This window comes from Triticum aestivum, chromosome 2B, assembly GCF_018294505.1.
Source record: "Triticum aestivum cultivar Chinese Spring chromosome 2B, IWGSC CS RefSeq v2.1, whole genome shotgun sequence".
NCBI classification, from domain to species: domain Eukaryota; kingdom Viridiplantae; phylum Streptophyta; class Magnoliopsida; order Poales; family Poaceae; genus Triticum; species Triticum aestivum.
The window spans coordinates 588,334,585-588,353,338 of NC_057798.1; positions in this window are offsets into that span (position 1 = coordinate 588,334,585).

The window sequence follows — 18,754 nt, forward strand, 5'->3', positions numbered from 1 at the left end:
ATTCCAGAGGACGCAGACGCCGAGACGCTGGAGGCGCACCGCCTTCAGATCATCGAAGGCGCCAAGAAGCTGGCAAGCATGAGGCGCTTGTCAGAGGCATACCCACGCGAGATGGATCGCGCCCTAGGCGGCTCGCCGGCTCCAACTGGCCCGAGCCGTCTAGGTGCGGTCCGGCAGCGCGGCGCAGCCATCGCCGACTTGCTCGGGGCAAAACGCCCTGTGTACACCACCCCAGCAGAGAATTTCCGCGCCGCCCAAGCGGCGACTGACGAGTTGAAGAACTTCGAGGGCGAAGAGCGCCGCGTGATGACGGAGCGAGTCCAGCAGCTCCTTCACGCGGTTGCTGCGCAAAACACGGCCGGCGGCCGCGCAGATGCGCTCCAGCAGCCGAACAACGACTTGCCTCCCCGCCGAGATCAAGGCGCGACCTCCCGGACGCCGATTGGCGGTGTCCGCGGAAGGAAAGAGAAGGAGCCGGCTATCAGTCACAGTCGGACTCATATCACCATTGAGCGCGACCAAGACGGCCGCCCGAGAGCAGTAGAGCGGCGGGACGATTATCTGCCTCCCCCGCCCAGAAGAGAGCGGCGAGTTTCCTCGCTGCCGGTTGAGCATCCGACTCTCGGAGGTCGGCTTGGCCGCCGAGAGGGAGTCGGAGAGAATGACGCCCGCCATCGGATCGACCGACTCCACCGATCCCTGGCGCTGGAAGAAGAAGATGAGCTGGGTCCGCCCTACTTCGGACCCGCATCAGAGACGAGCCCTTCCACAAAGGGTTCACGCTCCCCCGAGACACACCCAAGTACACCGGCTCCGTGAAGCCGGAAGACTGGCTGATAGACTACTCCACAGCCGTCAGCATAGCAAACGACAACAAGCGAGTTTCCGTGAAGTACGTTCCTCTCATGCTCCAGGGCACGGCCCAGACATGGCTGAATAGCCTGAAGCCCCGCAGCATCAACAGCTGGGTCGACTTCACCGAAGCCTTCATCCTCAACTTCACAAGCACGTACAAGCGACCTCCCAAGCCGCGCCAGCTCTCCTTGTGCGTGCAAGGCCCTGATGAATCAACACGCGACTACCTCACGCGCTGGGGCGAGCTTCGAAACTCCTGCGAGGGCGTGCACGAGGTGCAGGCTTTCGAGTACTTTACTACCGGGTGCCGAGAGGGCACCCTCCTCAAGCACAAACTCCTCTGCGACAAGCCAGAGACCCTCGACGAACAGCTAGTCATAGCAGACAAGTACGCCACGGCTGACTCTTCCATGAAGACGGAGATTCAAGTCAATGCGACTGGCAAAGTGACTCCCCAGGCTCCCAGAACTCCGGCTAGAGACACCAGTCGGCGACAGCAATAGAACAACAACCAATGCAAGGCCCCGCAGCCGACTTCCAACAGTCGGCAGGTCGCGGCAGTTGAAGATCTACAGCCGGAAGGACAGCCTCCGACCAAGCGGCAGAAGGGAGGCAAGTCCAATTGGTTGCCAGCCTTCTCCTATGAGCAGACTCTGGATGGTCCTTGCAAGTTCCACAGCGGCGCGAAGCCGTCGAACTACACCACTAGAAAGTGCCACTGGCTCACCAGGATCGCCAAGGGAGACGGCCTCACTCCTCCACCGCCTACTTGGGCGCCGCCTCCGCCGCCGCCCCAGCAGCCGGCGGCTCCGCCAGTCGGTGCAGTACAAGACGAGTTGCCAGAAGAGCATGGAGCGTATGTAGTGTTCACCAGTGTGGCAGATGACCGGCGCAGCAGGCGTCAACAGCAACAAGAAGTGAATGCAGTAGCAACAGATGCTCCAGAGTTCATGCATTGGTCCGAGAGGGCTATCAGTTGGATTCGGGCGGATCACCCAGAGGTGATGCCGAGTCCGGGCTCTTATGCCCTGGTCCTAGGTGCGACCTTGGCCACTGATAGGCGGGCCGCCCGTTTTTCGCGGGTCCTGATAGATGAAGGCAGCAGCATAAACATCCTGTACAAGGACACCATGGAGAAGCTAGGAATCAAGCGAAGACAGCTGCAGAGCAGCCGCACCTTGTTCCATGGAATTGTACCCGGCCTCTCCTGTTCACTGATCGGCAAAATCCTGATAGACGTCCTCTTCGGAGACAAAGATCACTTCCGCCGAGAGCCGGTCTGGTTCGAGGTGGTGGACTTGGAGAGCCCGTACCACGCTCTGCTTGGCCGACCTGCCTTGGCCAAGTTCATGGCGGTTCCCCACTACGCCTACCTCAAGATGAAGATGCCGAGTTCCAAGGGGATTCTGACCGTAGCCGGCGACTACAAGAAGTCGTCCGCCTGCGCGGCCGAGAGCAGTCGGCTGGCCGAGTCCTTGGTGATCGCGGCCGAGAAGCGGCTCCTTGACCGAGTCGTGGCGATGGCCGGAAAGCAGCCAAAGATGTCGCCCGACCCCAAGGAGTCGAAGGCAGAAGGATCATTCAAGCCGGCCAAAGAGACGAAGAAGATACCCTTGGACCCGGAGCACCCAGAAAGGTATGCTGGCATGGGCATGGGCCTTGACAGCAAATAGGAAGGCGAGTTCGTCTATTTCCTCCGTGAGAATCGGGACATCTTTGCATGGTCCCCCAAAGACATGCCGGGTGTACCGACGGAATTCGCCGAGCACAAGCTACACGTCAGGCCAGATATGAACCCGTCAGGCAGCCCTTGCACCGCCTGTCAGAAGAGAAAAGAAGAATTGTTGGAGAAGAGATAGCCCGGCTTCTGGCAGCCAGTTTCATCATGGAAGTGTTTTTTCCAGAGTGGCTGGCAAACCCGGTTTTGGTGCTGAAGAAGAACAAGCAGTGGCGGATGTGCATCGACAACACAAGCCTCAACAAAGCCTACCCAAAGGACCCGTTTGCTCTGCCAAGGTTTGATTAGGTGATAGACTCCACAACCGGATGCGAGCTGCTGAGTTTCCTAGACGCATACTCAGGATACCACCAGATCAAGCTGAACCCAGCGAACAGACTGAAGACCGCAGTCATCACGCCATTTGGAGCCTTTTGCTACCTGACAATGAGGTTCGGCTTGAGGAATGCTGGCGCCACCTTTCAGCGTTGCATGCAGAAGTGCCTCCTCAAGCAACTCGGCAGGAACGCCCACGTCTATGTGGATGATGTGGTGGTGAAGACGGAAAAACGTGGGACGCTGCTGGAAGACCTCAAGGAGACCTTTGAAAATCTGCGCCGATTCCGGATCAAGCTCAACCCCGAGAAGTGCGTTTTCGGAGTACCAGCCGGCCAGGTGCTTGGCTTCCTGGTCTCCGAACGCGGCATAGAGTGCAACCCCGTGAAGATCAAGGCCATCGAGAGAATGGAGGTACCCAGCCGACTGTTGGATGTGCAGAAGTTCACCGGCTGCCTGGCGTCCATCAGCCGATTTATCAGTCGGCTGGGCGAGAAAGCTCTGCCCTTGTATCAATTGATGAAGAAGACCGCCTTTTTTGAGTGGAACCACAAGGCGGATGAGGCATTTCTCCAGCTGAAGAAGATGTTGACTACTCCCCCCGTGTTGGCGGCTCCGACTCCAAAAGAGCCCATGCTCTTGTACATCGCCGCCACCAGCCGAGTAGTGAGCACAGTCATTATAGTCGAGCGCAAGGAGGAAGGCAAGGCGCTCCCTGTCCAGAGACCAGTATATTACCTGAGTGAGGTACTGTCGACCTCCAAGCAGAACTACCCTCACTACCAGAAGATGTGCTACGGCGTGCATTTTGCCGCCAAGAAGCTGAAGCCCTACTTTCAAGAGCATCCAATCACTGTGGTTTGCACCGCTCCACTCGCCGAGATCATTGGAAGCAGAGATGCCTCCGGCCGAGTGGCAAAATGGGCTATAGATCTAGCTCCTTACACCATCCACTACCAGCCCCGCACCGGCATCAAGTCGCAGGCGCTGGCCAACTTTCTCGTCGACTGGGCCGAGACCCAGTACCTGCCGCCAGCGCCTGACTCCACCCATTGGCGGATGCATTTCGATGGCTCCAAGATGCGCACCGGCCTGGGGGCCGGCGTCGTCCTCACTTCCCCTAAGGGCGACAAGCTCAAGTATGTGCTGCAGATCCACTTCGCCGCCTCCAACAACGTTGCCGAATATGAGGCACTCATTCATGGGCTCCGGCTTGCCAAAGAACTCGGCATTCGCCGGCTTGTGTTATGGCGACTCCGACTTGGTGGTTCAGCAGTCATCCGGCGACTGGGATGCCAAAGACGCAAACATGGCGAGCTACCGCTTCCTGGTGCAGCAACTCAGCGGATACTTCGAGGGGTGTGAATTCCTTCACGTGCCAAGAAATGACAATGATCAAGCAGATGCCTTGGCACGAGTCGGCTCCACTCGCCAAGCGATACCTTCCGGCGTCGCCCTTCAGCACCTCCTCAAGCCGTCTATCAAGCCTTCACCAGAGTCAGACTCCATCTTCGTGCCGGCTCCTCCAGAAGTAGTCGGATCTGACTCCAAAGCCCCAGCAGACAGCCTCAAGAAAACCACAGTTGAAACCGGCCCGGGGACTTCAGAGCCCGGCCCGGGGACTGTGCCAACCGGCCCGGGGACTGTGCCAGTCAGCCCGGGAGCTGCGCCAGTCGGTCCAGAGACTCCGTCAACCCAGCAAACGGCTGCAGACTCCAGCCCGCCGCCTCCCAGCCCAGCCACCCTTGTCCAAGTCGCTGTGGTAGCAGTTGAAGAGATAGCAGCACCTTCATGGGCGCAGCCCATCCTCAAATTTCTAGTGAACAAAGAGTTGCCAACAGATGAGATCCTGGCTCGGCAAGTGCAGCGCCGAGCGGCAGCATACACCATAGTCAACAAAGAGCTAGTCAGGCGCAGTGTCACTGGTGTCTACCAGCGCTGCGTAGAATCAGAACAAGGCCAAGAAATTCTCAGAGACATCCATCAGGGCGAGAACGGCCACCATGCGGCTTCAAGGGCACTCGTCGCCAAAGCCTTTCGGCACGGCTTCTTTTGGTCGACTGCCCTGGAAGAAGCTAAAGAGCTAGTCCAAAAATGCAAGGGGTGCCAGATGTTCCGCTCCAACCCCTTCTGCCAGCTTCCGCGCTGAAGACAATCCCCATCGCCTGGCCCTTCACAGTTTGGGGCCTGGACATGGTAGGACCATTCAAGACGGCCCGAGGTGGCCTAACTCATCTGCTTGTCACAGTGGACAAGTTCACCAAGTGGGTGGAAGCAAAGCCCATCAAGAAGTTGAACGGGCCGACTGCAGTAACCTTCATCGCCGACATCACGGTGCGGTACGGTATACCGCACAGCATCATCACCGACAACGGCACAAACTTTGCCAAGGGCGCCTTGGCTCGTTTCTGCGCGACGCAGGGCATCCGACTGGACTTAGCGTCCGTTGCCCATCCGCAGTCAAACGGCCAGGTTTAACGAGCCAATGGCCTCATCCTGTCTGGCATAAAACCTCGACTGGTCGAACCACTCGAGCGTTCGGCCGGCTGTTGGGTCGAGGAGCTGCCAGCCGTCCTCTGGAGTCTGCGCATGACTCCAAACAAGTCAACTGGCTTCACGCCCTTCTTCCTCGTCTATGGTGCCGAAGCTGTCATCCCGACGGATATAGAGTTCGACTCTCCATGAGTCACCATGTACACCAAAGAGGAAGCTGAAGAAGCACGCCAAGACGGTGTTGATCTGCTGGAAGAGGGCTGACTGTTGGCACTCAGCCGGTCTAGCATCTAGCAGCAGAGTTTGCACCGATACTACAACCGCAAGGTCAAGCCGAGATCGTTCCAAGAGGGCGACCTTTTGCTCCGGCTGATTCAGAGAACAGCCGGCCAGCACAAGTTGTCGGCACCTTGGGAAGGTCCCTTCATCATCAGCAAGGCGCTAGGGAACGACGCCTACTATCTGATTGACGCTCAGAAGCCTCGAGCGCGCAAGAGGGACGACTCCGGCAAAGAAACAGAGCGCCCGTGGAATGCGAATCTTCTTCGAAGATTTTATAGTTGATGAATTATGTACCGCACTACCCCCTTTGTATTGAAGTACTAAGACCTTAGGCCCCCCGAGACGAGCTCGGGGACTGCCTTTTTTTTTATCTGTATGATAAGAATTACGCTTCTGAACATGCCACTGTTTTTTATCATACCGTCTGGCACCCGGTCCGACTAGTCGGCCCGGGGACTTGCCGTCTTGCGCTATGAAAAGCTTCCTGCAGTCAGACAAGTAATGTGTTGCGCTCAAGCCGTCTCCTGTCGAAAGCCGCAGCTCGCAGAGTGACTGCCGGTAGGCAGGGAACAAGCAAGAACGAGCGTACGCATGAAAAAATGGCTAAGGACCTAAAAGATTATGCATAGCTCAAGCTGGCTACCAGCCTCCCCCCACAGAGCCGACACATGAGTAGTCGGCTCGCCGTCTTAGCTTTTATCAAAGACAGTCGACTCTCGAATAGTCGGCCTGTTGCTTTCTAGCCGACTTTCTAGAGAAACTTTAAACGGCTAAGTACTTGCCTTCAAGAAGTAGCCAAGCACTTGACCTAGCGACAGTCCACAGAGTGGCTGTCCAGCTGGCAAGGCGGCAACTAAAGGAAGACGGCAAAGGAAAAAGGCTAAGGAGCAACAAGCAAGGAAAGGCGGAAATCAGATAAATATTTACATAGGCCCTCGGCCGAATCTTCGAATAGAAATTCAGGATACACCCCGCGGGTGGAATTGTTCGAACCTAACAAGTCTTTCAAAAGATTACTGAAGACAGATAAACAGAAGTGGAAAAAGCAGTCTAGGAGGCGGCCTCTGGGCCGGAGGATCGGAGGTGACGGCGGTGTCGGATGCCGGGGCAGTCGGCGGGGCGGTCTCAGCGTGGTCGCCTCCGGCGGCAGTCGCCTTGTCTCCGTGCGGCTCGTTGCTGGAGGCACGATCGGGCTGAGGCTGGCCGCCTGCCTTGTCTTCTGGCGCCTCCTCCTCGCCTCCGTCCTCCGCCTCGTCCTCCTCCTCGGCACTGGAGTCGATCACCTCCGCCGAGTCTTCGTCATACTCCGGGTTCATCCCGAACCAGTTCGGCGGCACTTCCTCGCCGCCTTCAGTCCGCTCGGGCACGAAGACGCTGGTGTCCGTATACTCGGTGATGGCTGCCGCGCGCTCAACAAGGGCGCCTTCTACGGCCTCCAGATCGGCCTAGGCTTCTGACCGGAACGCGGCCAGACGGTGCAGGTCCAGCCCTGGATACCACGCCTTGACCAACTCCAAGGCCCGGCGTGCTCCGGCCTGGGCCGAGGAGCCCTTCCAAGCCTCAGGACGGCCGCGGCGACTTCCAGCCAGTCGGCGGTCCGACTGGTGGTGCGCAGAGCCGGCATGTCCGGCCACAGGGCGGCAACCGCCTGGGCACCGGCACGCTGAAGCCGGTGCAGCAGCCGGTGAGGCGGACGAAGACGGGCCCCAATGCTCAGGAGCTGCTCGTCGATGGTTCGGGGGGCATTGGCGGCGATGACCTCACCCTTCGCCCTTCGCACCTCCCGAGCAGCCTCGATGGCCAGAGGGACTGCCTGTGAATGACCAGGAAAGAAGTCTGCCAAGAAAAAAAAGAAGAAAAGTAGGAAAATCAGAAGTCGGCCTGACACATAGTCGGAAGCCCAAAGAAACGAAAGAGACTTACCATCAACGATGTCCTCGAGCTCGTGGTAGCCAGAGGTCAGCATCGCCTCCCTGTCAGTCCAGGCGGAGCGCTCGATCTCGAGCGCGGCCATGAGGGCGGCCTCCCGCGTCTTGGCCTCGTCCTGCGCCTTCTGGAGCAGCTCCTTCTGCTCGGCTAATAGCGTCGCTAGCAGATCGCGCTCTTTGGCGAGCCTGCCGCACTCCTCTTCCTTGGCACGACGAGCAGTGTTGGCCTCGCCCAGCTGCTCCTAAAGGGCGGCGTTGGCGCCTGAAGAACGAAGAAAGAGACAAGGAAGTCATCAGTAAATTAGATCGCCGGGGAGATCCGGCCCGACTGCTCACCAGTCGGCCCGAATTGTCGGGGGTTGGGTGCGACATATGCCAAAGGAAGGCTTATCATGGTGGGGGCGAGTAGAACGTCGCCGGTGCCTGGAAACGGGATGAGGCGCAGACATGCACGCCGGCGAATCTTACCCAGCTTCGGGGCTCTCCGGGGAGATAACACCCCTACTGCTGCTCTGCGGGGTCTCTGCATGGTCACTATGGCAAAGTGGCTACAATGGCGCTCCTAGAGCTATTTCGAGGAGGCAGGAGGGAGCTGGGCTGGCTCTCTCCTCCCTGGTCTATGTGTCTATCTCTATCAGGGGCCGAACCGTTTGCATGGGTGTCCCGGGGGGTTTATATAGGCCTACCCCCCGGGGGTACAATGGTAATCTGACTGGGCGTGGGTCCCAGCCGTCTGTCTCTCATGCCGCCGTCCTTCCCGCCGGCTTCTGGGGCCCGCCGACTGGTGGGTCCCGCGGACAGGCCAAACACTGTGCGGCGCTCCTGATGACGCAGGCTTGGTCACCAGGTCGTGGCAACAGTACCGCCGTCTATCAGGCGATCACTATCGCCACTCCCCATCCAATCTGGTTTATGGCTTGTGGGGCCCTGGTGGGGAGACGGCCGACTCCAAGGACGCCGACTCCCACAGGGCCGTCTTCGGGCACTCTGGCCGCCTTTGATTCACCCACTGACAGGCGACCCCACGGTCTTTGGGCCGTACAGGCCGGCGTCGTGGGCACAGTGCACCGCGCACTGTGGCTGAGGTCAGGGCAGGCATGGCAACAGTGCCGCGCCATGCCGGAGATCTCCCAGCGATACGGCACAATGTAGCCATGCCAGCCCCTCGTAGGCAGGGAGGGACGACCCCGTCGTGGCTGCACCCCGCATCGGTCTTTGTGAAGTGTCATGGGCCGACTCCCATAGTCGGCACTCCTGGAGGTCGCGAGCTTGAAGTCGGCTTGCTTTGAAGTCGTCATCTGGACTCGGCTCCTCCGGAGATCGCCAGTTGAGACTCGGCTTCTTGGGAGATCGCCAGATGGGACTCGGCCTCTCTGGAGGTCGCCAGCTGGGACTCGGCTGGAGGGGCGTGGCCTGCCCCGATGTCTTGAAAAATCCTGGGTCCCGGGTCAGCCTACCCGTGGCCCATTACTCCGACACGAATCTCGGGGACTACAGCCCGCGGGTGCACCAGCGCGCCCCCGCGAAGAAGGATGAAAAGAGCTCACCCCGGCTTTCCACCAAGTCGGCGGCCCGCTTGTTCAGCTCCTCGACATTGCGGTTGAAGGCAGTGGCGCGGAGGTTATGATACTCCTAACAAAAGCCGACAAAGGCAAAAATTAGTATTCGGAGCTCGCTAGAGGGAGTTCCGAACCGCCTGCTCAGCAGCTGGCCCGGAACTCGGGGACTACACCTAGTGGGTGCGCTGGCGCGCCCCCACAGAGAAAGACAGTAATCAAAAAAGAAGAAGGAAACATACTCGGACGGATGTCCGCACGGCCAGATGCGCTCTGGTGCAGACTTGGAGGGCGTCGCTTTCCGCGCGCAGTTTTGCCTAGACGTCCAGGAGGGCTTGGTTCAGCGGACCGGTGCCGCCTCCGTGCAACCACGCGGTGGGCGCGACACTGGAGGCCTCGACGTCCAGACTTGCCGAGCTGGCTGCGCCGGTCTCCCGAGCTCGCGGCACGCCGGCACGGCGCCTTGAAGAAGCAGCCGCGCCTCGGCCTCGTCCGTGATTGGCGGATCCAACGGGCCCACCGGCTGTTTTCCGTGCGGCCTCCCAAACAGTGGTGGAGGCGGCGGAGGCGGCGCGAGGGTGTCCGAGCCTGAAGACTCGCTGCCCTCCTCCATGAGGGGGTTCTCGGTGCCGACCTCTCCGGTCTACCCCGTGAACTCCGGAGCCGGCGGCGCCGACGACAACGGAGGGACGAGCATCGCCGATCGGTGACGCGCGACCTCCTCAGCACGCCGCTTCGTCGCGGCGGCTGTTTCGGCCTCCTCCAGCTTCTTCTGGGCATTGGCGGCCGCCTTCTCGGCCTACGCCTTCTCCAGGCGGTCGGCCTCCTCCTTGTCGTGCTTCTCCCGCACGTTCCGTTCCGTCGCCTCCTGATGGTCGGCAGCGGGATCAACCCGCCGGGTGTTGGCGGACGTCTCTACCAACCCCATGACAGAGGGGACGACGACTCTCTCAAGGGTGAGGGGGGCTCTGAAGAAGAATGGAGGGAAAATCAAAGAACACTCGAACAAGATCCAACAAAGAAAATAAAAGAGCGTAAAGACTTACGCGGAAACTAACGGCGGCCTTCTCACTTCCCTTCGGAAGCGGTTGGCCTTCGCGGCCGCCTCCTCCCGTTTGGTAGCGGTGGCCGCCCCCTTGAGCTTCTTCGGCTTGCCGCCGGGCGCACTCGGCCCGGCGTGACGCCTCTTCGCGCCGCCTTGGCCGGAGTGGCCGGCCCTCGGCTAGTGGCGTGGGACGACTTCCACGTCGGCGTCGTCTTCGGGCCAGTCGGCGAAGGTGGCCGAAGGCCTGAGGCTGGCGTCTGCCCCTTCATCGCCGCCTTCGGCGTCGGCCTCCAAGTCGGGGTCGTCGACGTCGCTGTCCTTGCGGTCTGGGACGTAGTCGCGGGGCTCTCTCATGGCGCCGGCTGCGGGCTCCATGAGGGGGTTCTGCCCAGAAGGAACCAACAAAGATTAGAAGCCAGAGTCGGCTGCAAAGAAGACCAAACTACATAAAGATGCGACTTACCACTGGAGGGGGGTTGTCGCGCGAGTACGGCTCCTTGCCGAACTGCCAGTCCTCCGTGAACTCGCAGTGCGCGATGTGGTTCACCAAGTTCGCCACCTCCCTGCGGGGCATCTCCTTGGTGCACAGCCGGCTCGGGTCGTGGCGGCCGCTCATCTGACAGATGAGGTGAGGCCGGGCTTCGAGTGGGAGGACTCGGTGCGCCACGAAGGCGGACAGAAGGTCGGATCCGACGAGGCCCTCCGACTGCAGCAGAACTCGGAGTCGCGCTATGGCGGCGGCTCCGGAGGGAGTCAGCGACTTGGACTGGTGAGACCAACTGGGAAGCCTCCCAGTTAAAGGAGCAGGGTTGAAGGGCAGCAGGTTGACCCAGTCCCCGTCGGTGGAGAGGTTCTTCACATAGAAGTAGGAGCGCTACCACATCTTCACCGATTTTACCAGCGAGATGAGAGGGAAAGGGTTGTCGGCCGTCGAGTGCCGCACCGCGATGTAGGTGCCGCACTGAACCGGCGTGCCGGCGGCCTGCGTGCCGAGCTTCGAAGAGAAGAATTCTCCCCACAACTCGAGGGTGCGGAGAACACCGAGGAAGCCTTCACACAGAGTGGCGAAGGCGGAGAGCAGCACCACTGCATTTGGGGTGAGGTGGTGCGGCTGAAGATTGTGGAACTCCAGGAATGAGCGGAAGAAACCGCTCGCCGGCAGCCCCAGCCCGCGCATGAGGTGCGAGCGGAAGACGACCCGCTCGCCCTCCTCCAGCGCGGGCCGGATCTCTCCCACCGGTGCAGGACGGGCGTGCACGAGGTCCACGCTGGGGAGACGGCGGGTCCGGCGGAGGAACTCGATATGTTCCGCCTCCACATCCGAGCCGTCCCACACGCCGGAGCGTGAGGCAGGGGGCGCGACGGAGGAAGAACTCATCGCCGTGGTGTGAAGTGCTCCTGCTCGCGGCGGAGGAAGAAGATAGGGCAGGAGAATGGGGGAGAGGATGCGCGTGCAATACCGCCCCGCTCCTCTCTGCCTATTTATAGCCGTACGGGCTGAGGAGCCGAGGGGGCGGGCGTGGGATTAACTGCGCACGAAGCCCCACGCCGCCCACGATTTACCCCACGAAGTTACTGCGCGCAGTATCGACGTGGGGAAGCCAACCGTTCGCAACTGCAGCGGATCCGCTCGGAAGCCGAGGCGCGGTAGTGGCGGGCCCCGCCTGGCGGCCCGTCCCGTCGCGCGCGTGGGTGAGCAGACTATCCTCCCCACGTGGCACCGCGCGATAGGACCGCCCCGATGGCAGCTGGGAAGCGTATCCGATACGCCGCCTGATTTCCCGCCGCGACCTACAAACAGTGGCCCCTCACTGAACAAGTCCGACTTCGGCAAGTCGGCCCAAAGAAGACAACGGCCGAGTCTCAGAGTCGGCGCTGGGAAGTTTGAAACTGTTGAAGCCCCATGAGGCGGCGTCCGTAGGGCTTCACCAGCTTCGGGGACTACTGTCGGAGTAATGGACCACGGGTAGGCTGACCCGGGACCCAGGATCTTTCAAGACATCGGGGCAGGCCACGCCCCTCCAGCCGAGTCCCAGCTGGTGACCTCCAGAGAAGCCGAGCCCCAGCTGGCGATCTCCGGAGAAGCCGAGTCTCAGCTGGCGATCTCCAGAGGAGCTGAATCCCAGATGACGACTCCAAAGCAAGCCGACTCCAGGCTGGCAACCTCCAGGAGTGCCGACTGTGGGAGTCGGCCCATGACACTTCACGAAGACCGATGCGGGGTACGGCCACGACGTGGCCGTCCCTCCCTGCTTACGAGGGACTGGCATGGCTACAGTAAGCCGTATCACTGGGAGATCTCCGGCGAGGCGCGGCACTGTTGCCATGCCTGCCCTGACCTCAGCCACAGTGCGCGACGCACTGTGCCCACGACGCCGGCCTGTACGGCCCGAAGACCGCGGGGCCGCCTGTCAGTGGGTGAATCGAAGGCGGCCAGAGCGCCCGAAGACGGCCCTGTGGGAGTCGGCCTCCCCGGAGTCGGCCGTCTCCCCTCCAGTGCCCCACAAGCCATAAACCAGATTGGATAGGGAGTGGCGAAAGTGATCGCCTGATAGACGGCGGTACTGTTGCCATGACTCAATGACCAAGCCTGCGTCATCAGGAGTGCCGCACAGTGTCCGGCCTGTCCGCGGGACCCACCAGTCGGCGGGCCCCAGAAGCCGGCGGGAAGGACGGCAACATGAGAGACAGACGGCTAGGGCCCACGCCCACCATTGTACCCCCGGGGGGTAGGCCTATATAAACCCCCCGGGGCACCCATGCAAAGGGTTCGGACCTTGATAGAGATAGACACATAGCCCAGGGAGGACGGAACTAGCCTTGCTCTCTCCTGCCTCCCGACACAGCTCTAGGAGCACCATTGTAATCACCTTGCCGTAGTGACCATGCGGAGACCCCGCAGAGCAGCAGTAGGGGTGTTATCTCCCCGGAGAGCCCCGAAGCTGGGTAAGGTTCGCCGGCGTGCATGTCTGCGCCTTATCCCGTTTCCAGGCACCGGCGACGTTCTACTCGCCCCCACCATGATAAGCCATCCTTTGGCATATGTCGCACCCAACCCCCGATAGGGTCATAGTGGACACCTTAACCAAGGCTGCTCACTTCATTCCGATCAGCACCAGATAAAGAGTGAATCAACTTGCACAGCTGTATGTATCCAGAATAGTCAGTCAGCATGGAGTACCCTGAACTATCACTTTTGACCGAGGTTCCCTGTTTACCTCCACTTTTTGGTCACGTCTCCATCAAGCCTTGGGGACAACGCTGAAATATAGTACTGCTTATCATCCTCAGACGGATGGACAGACAGAGCGGGTAAACCAAATACTCGAAGATATGTTGCGAGCCTGTGCTTTAGCCCAAGGACCTAAATGGAAAGATTGCTTGCCATATGCCGAGTTTTCTTATAACAACACCTTCCAGACTAGTCTAAAAATGTCACCGTATGAAGCTCTGTATGGCCGTAAGTGCCGCACTCCTTTAAATTGGTCTCAAACTGGAGATAGCTGTATCTTCGGGACAGATCTCATGATGGAAGCTGAGAAACAAGTTAAGGAAATCAGAGACAGATTGCAATTGGCCAAATCTCGACAGAAGAGTTATTATGATGCAAAGCACCAGCAGATCAGTTTTGGACCGGGAGAACACGTATACCTCCGAGTCACTCCTATGATAGGAGTCAAGAGATTTCAGACTCGTGGACAGTTGGCACCTAGATTTATTGGTCCATTTCTAGTCATGTCCCGAGTAGGCTGTGTTGCATATCAGTTGGAACTACCCCCTGAACTGTCAGACGTGCACAACGTGTTTCATGTTTCCCAGTTAAGGCGATGCATATTTCGCCTGAGAAAAGGACTGCTATGGCTGAGATAGAATTGGAAAATGATTTAACCTATGAAGAGAGACAATTTAGGATTTTGAATCAGATGGAAAGGGTCACTCGCAATGAAGTAAGAAAATTCTACAAGGTTCAGTGGGAGCATCACACAGAATCAGAATCAACTTGGGAGTGGGAAGAATTCCTAAGGGCTCATTTTCCAGAGTGGTTTTCCCAAGCGACCGAATCTCGAGGACGAGATTCATTCTAAGTGGGGGATGTTTGTGACAGCCTGATTTTTGCCTTCTCTTATTTGCCTGATTTTCATTTGGCTTTAGTTTGAAATTTGGAGTTTTTGAATCTTTTCATATGGACTTAAACACTTTGGTACCCTTGGCATTCACCCAAGTGTATCATTCCCCTCTCGAATCATCATTCCCCTTCTGATCCACCTCAAAATAATCTTGGGAATACTTTTCTTAAATGATAAATATTCGTTTTTCCTCTCTAAAACCCTAGCTGAGCTCCAAAGCAACCCTATTTTTTTGCCCATAAAAATCTTAGAAAATTCACAAATATTCTTTAAACCGTAGGGCACCCTCCTGAGCAAAAATATTTCATCACTTTTTGGAATATTTTGCTATAGAAAATATTTTCTGTTCTGGACAGAAATGGTGGTTTCTACAGCAACTACCATTTTACTTGCTCCATTGTGCCTGAATTTTCTTGTGCATCATCACCTTAGTAGATGATGGCTAGCCTCCAAAGGACAGCCCCCAACTCCCAGCCATTCGACCTCAGTAACATCTCAAAGTTACTGATCAGAAACTTACCTGGCTTGTAAAATCTTCTCTACTGCATCCGGAGCCAAACCAAAGCGTGGTAATCGTCAAAACTACCATGAACAACAAGCCAGACATGATCTTTGAACATTGGTCGGCCTGAGGGAAGAGTTCACGTGGTGACCACACGTGTCCATGATGCCAGCATGCTTGTCGACGCGCTCTGAGTGTCGCCGAGCGCTCTGTTCGCGCGTGCTCGCTTCCCCCATTTGACCGAGTGTGCCAAACTTCGCCACCATCCTCGTCTCAATGCCATTAACTCCCCCCTAGCGCTCGCCGACACCAGAGCTCGCCGCAGCAAGCACGGGCGTGGTCCGGCCAATGCCACAGTGCGCTCTGCACTATGCTCATTGCCTTCCTCTTGATCCTGTGCTCGTCCCCGTTCGCACACAGTCCCCGCGTGAGCTGCTCGCCTTCTCCCCCTCTCACTGACGCTGCTGATCGCTGGGCGCAGCGTCCAGGTGTCGCCGGCGGAGCCCCCATCCACCCCCGACGCTCGCCTATAAAAGGAGCCACCTCCAGCCTCCTCAAGCACTATCCTTCACTCCCACACACTCCACAAACATGTAGATAGCCGTCCCCGAGCTTGAGCTCGCCGGCGATCCCCTCTGGTCGTCGCGGTAGCTCCAGCCCCTCCCAGGCCCGGGCGATCCTTCCATGGCCTCCACCTCTCTCCGGAAGTCGTTCTGTCCACCTGGAGCCCCTGAAGTTGCCTCTGCTTGCCATCTTCCTCATCTTCGGCGACCACCGCTCTCTGCCTCCGCTTGCGAAGTCGATTCCGACGCCGTCCGACCACCCCTAGCTACACTACGGGTACGGGCAGGTGCGCCTCCATCCCCTCTCTCGATCCCTCCCTCTCGTTTTGGCCAAGGAGCCCTCGTCGCCAGCGAGAGCTCCGGTGAAGCCACGACCCCCTCTGTTTCCTTCTCCCCCTCCACCTCACTTGCCTAGCGGGGCCCGCTAGTCAGCCACTCTGTACGCGCGCAAAGCGGTACGAGTGGTGGCGCCCTGAGGCTTTACGCCTTCGACGTCACCCCCTAGTCTGTTTTATTTAAATTCAAATTCAACTAATTTCCAGAGAGCTTCAAACAGCTATAACTCTTCAACCATAAGTCCAAATGAATTGATTCTTTTTGCATTATGTTCTTTGCAAAGAAATCTAGCAGCTCACCAAAAATGAGATTTTTCTGAGCTGTCTAGAATTTCTGGTGATTTTCAGAAGTGTTGATATTTTCGTCTTGTGCTTAAAATTATTTTCAGAAGGTGAGGCTTGTCTTGAGGATCACCAGAAGGCTTGTGAACCTCATCTGCACTAAGGCAAGCCACAACAACATTTTCATGGTGTCATTTCAATATTTATGATTTTCTTACTTGAATGAAATGATTAATCCATGCATTATATAACTATTATGTTATTTATATTTTGTTAAGTGTTTGTTAGTTATTATGCTTGATTTACAAAATGTTTGAACCTAGTTTAGTTGGTAACAAAAGCTAACATCTACTTGTGGTAATGATAAAATGATTTGTTATGCATATGAGTAATTACTTAAAGTTATTTTCTTGCACAAATAAAATAGTAAGATTTGCTAGAAAATATGCTGTTAAGTGCTTGTTTAGCCATTTTGCTTGATTTACAGAATGTTTGAACCTAACTTGGTTGGTAAAGAAATTAGGACTTGTTTGTGGTGATGATAGTATAATTTTTGCTATGCATATGAGAAATTAATCAAAGTTATTTCCTTGCATGAGAAAAATAATAAAACTTGCTACAAAATATCTTGTTAAAGTGAGAGTTACCCTGACCAGGAAAGTATAAGTTTTTGATGTTTATGCTTAGTGTGAATATGGTTGACATCAGTCATTTTCGTTAATATGTGATGCATGTATTGCATTTCATGGCACGCTATGACACCGGTCATTTTCATTTTAAGTTGAACCTGACAATAACTCAACTTGAATATATCGTTGACTGGGTCATGGTGCCGCTGAATCGAGTTTTTCCTAGTGCAACCACATTTGCCTTTGTGGGAAGGCCTTGATTCGGTCCATTGACATGCCTCTAGTCGGTGCCTCCAACTAGGGAAGGTTATGGGCATGCTTACCCTGGCCCGGTAAGTAGGCATAACCTTGTGTGCCCGTTGTTGAGATTATGGTACCGGGTCCCCGAGTGGGATCATTTTGGCCACGACGGTGGTTGTTGTGTCTTTGGTAGACACGGGGCCACCCAGGACTAGCCCGTTGGGGATTGGGTCGGAGTGGCCGGGAGAGTGTCATGGCAATGGAGGGGTTTCGTCGAAATGTCGTTGGTCCACCCGAATGGTAGTGTGATGCCATGGGTTCCGTGGAGTGGGTACAGTGTGCTACCTCTGCAGAGTGTATAATCTATCGATAGCTGAGTCCACGGTCACGGACGCATCGTAGTAGGTCCCACCATGAGTCAACATTTAATAAATTTGCACACTAAGTTATGAACTTTGCACTATTGATGATGGCGGAAAGGCCATCAAGATGTTCGAGACCAAATATTGGTCGTGGTTGTGATCGCCTTAAGTATCACGAGTTACTCTTATCAAGGCCACGATGGTGCTTTTTTTGTAAGTCGGTCCCGAGGGAAGTTTATCACAAGAGCATCATCACAACATGTTGGAACATTATTGCATTATTAATTGGTTAATTATCATGATATTGCTTGTCATTATGATTATGCCTGTTGTGAGCTTGCACGTACATTTAATGTACTGACCTGGCGTGTCATGCCAGATTTCAGGAAAGTCTCGTTGGAAAGGACTGCTGCTCGAGTCTAGATCGTGTCCACATCGGCGTCCCTGTGCTATGGAGTTTCCGCTACGATGTTGTTCCACTGCCGCGTAGTTGTTATGATCGAGGCCCCTTTATGCTTACTAAATAATGTACATATTGTTCAGCCGCACCGTGTGTGCCGCTTAGCCTCGACCCATGTTGTAATATAAACTCTGATCCGCTAGCATCAATAAAGCGGTTGTTTTCTGTACCAAGATGTTGTGTGTTGCTAGAAGACCTGGTCTCTGGGCTGGCAATGCATGGTAAACCAGTCGCTCTGAGCCGGGGTGCCACATCATTTGCAATGAGCCAAAAGAACACAAATGATTCGTGTAAACAAGATGTGTATGATACGCGGCATACAAACCGCTCGGATGAACTGTTTGCAATGAGAAATTATAACACAGACGATTACTATAGTTAGTTCGTTTGCGATTCTGTTCGTACAAAAAAACTTTGAAAAATGCAAAGTAGTTGTCGTGGTAACGATTCTGACAGTAAGAGAGGGGTAGGATAATGGAGCATGATCTATCGAGATGCATATGGGTGACACGGTGGTTTTAGCGAGTTCGGGCCTCTCACGGTGGAGATAACAACCCTACGTCTCGTGCTCCGAGAGGCTTTGTTTTATCTGAGTATATATCCGGAGATTACAATGTGTGTGTGAGAGAGAGGAACGGATCCCCATGCCTGAGCTATGTCCTGAGACTAATGGTGAAAAGAGAGAGAGGTGGGAGAAAAGAACCCCAAAGTCTAGTGGTGGGGGTGGCTTATATAGAGTGCGCCACCCCCTCACCTCCTATGTTACAAAGTGGATCATCAATGACATAATGCCTGCCCACAACAAAACCATCATGCTGACTATTGGTCTTCGCATATCCGATTGAGTTACATGGCCGAGTGGAATGAGCTCGTTGAGTGGAGTGCCGTGCTTCGAGTGGTTGTTGCCATCCGAGTGACTTTCAAGTTGCAGTACATCTGGAAGGCGATCTGGCCCAGGGGCACAGTACAAAGTGTATGGTGTCCATGGGTAGGGTCTTTAGGTCAGGCCTGTTACCCTACTCCTAATACATGTCCTCGTCAT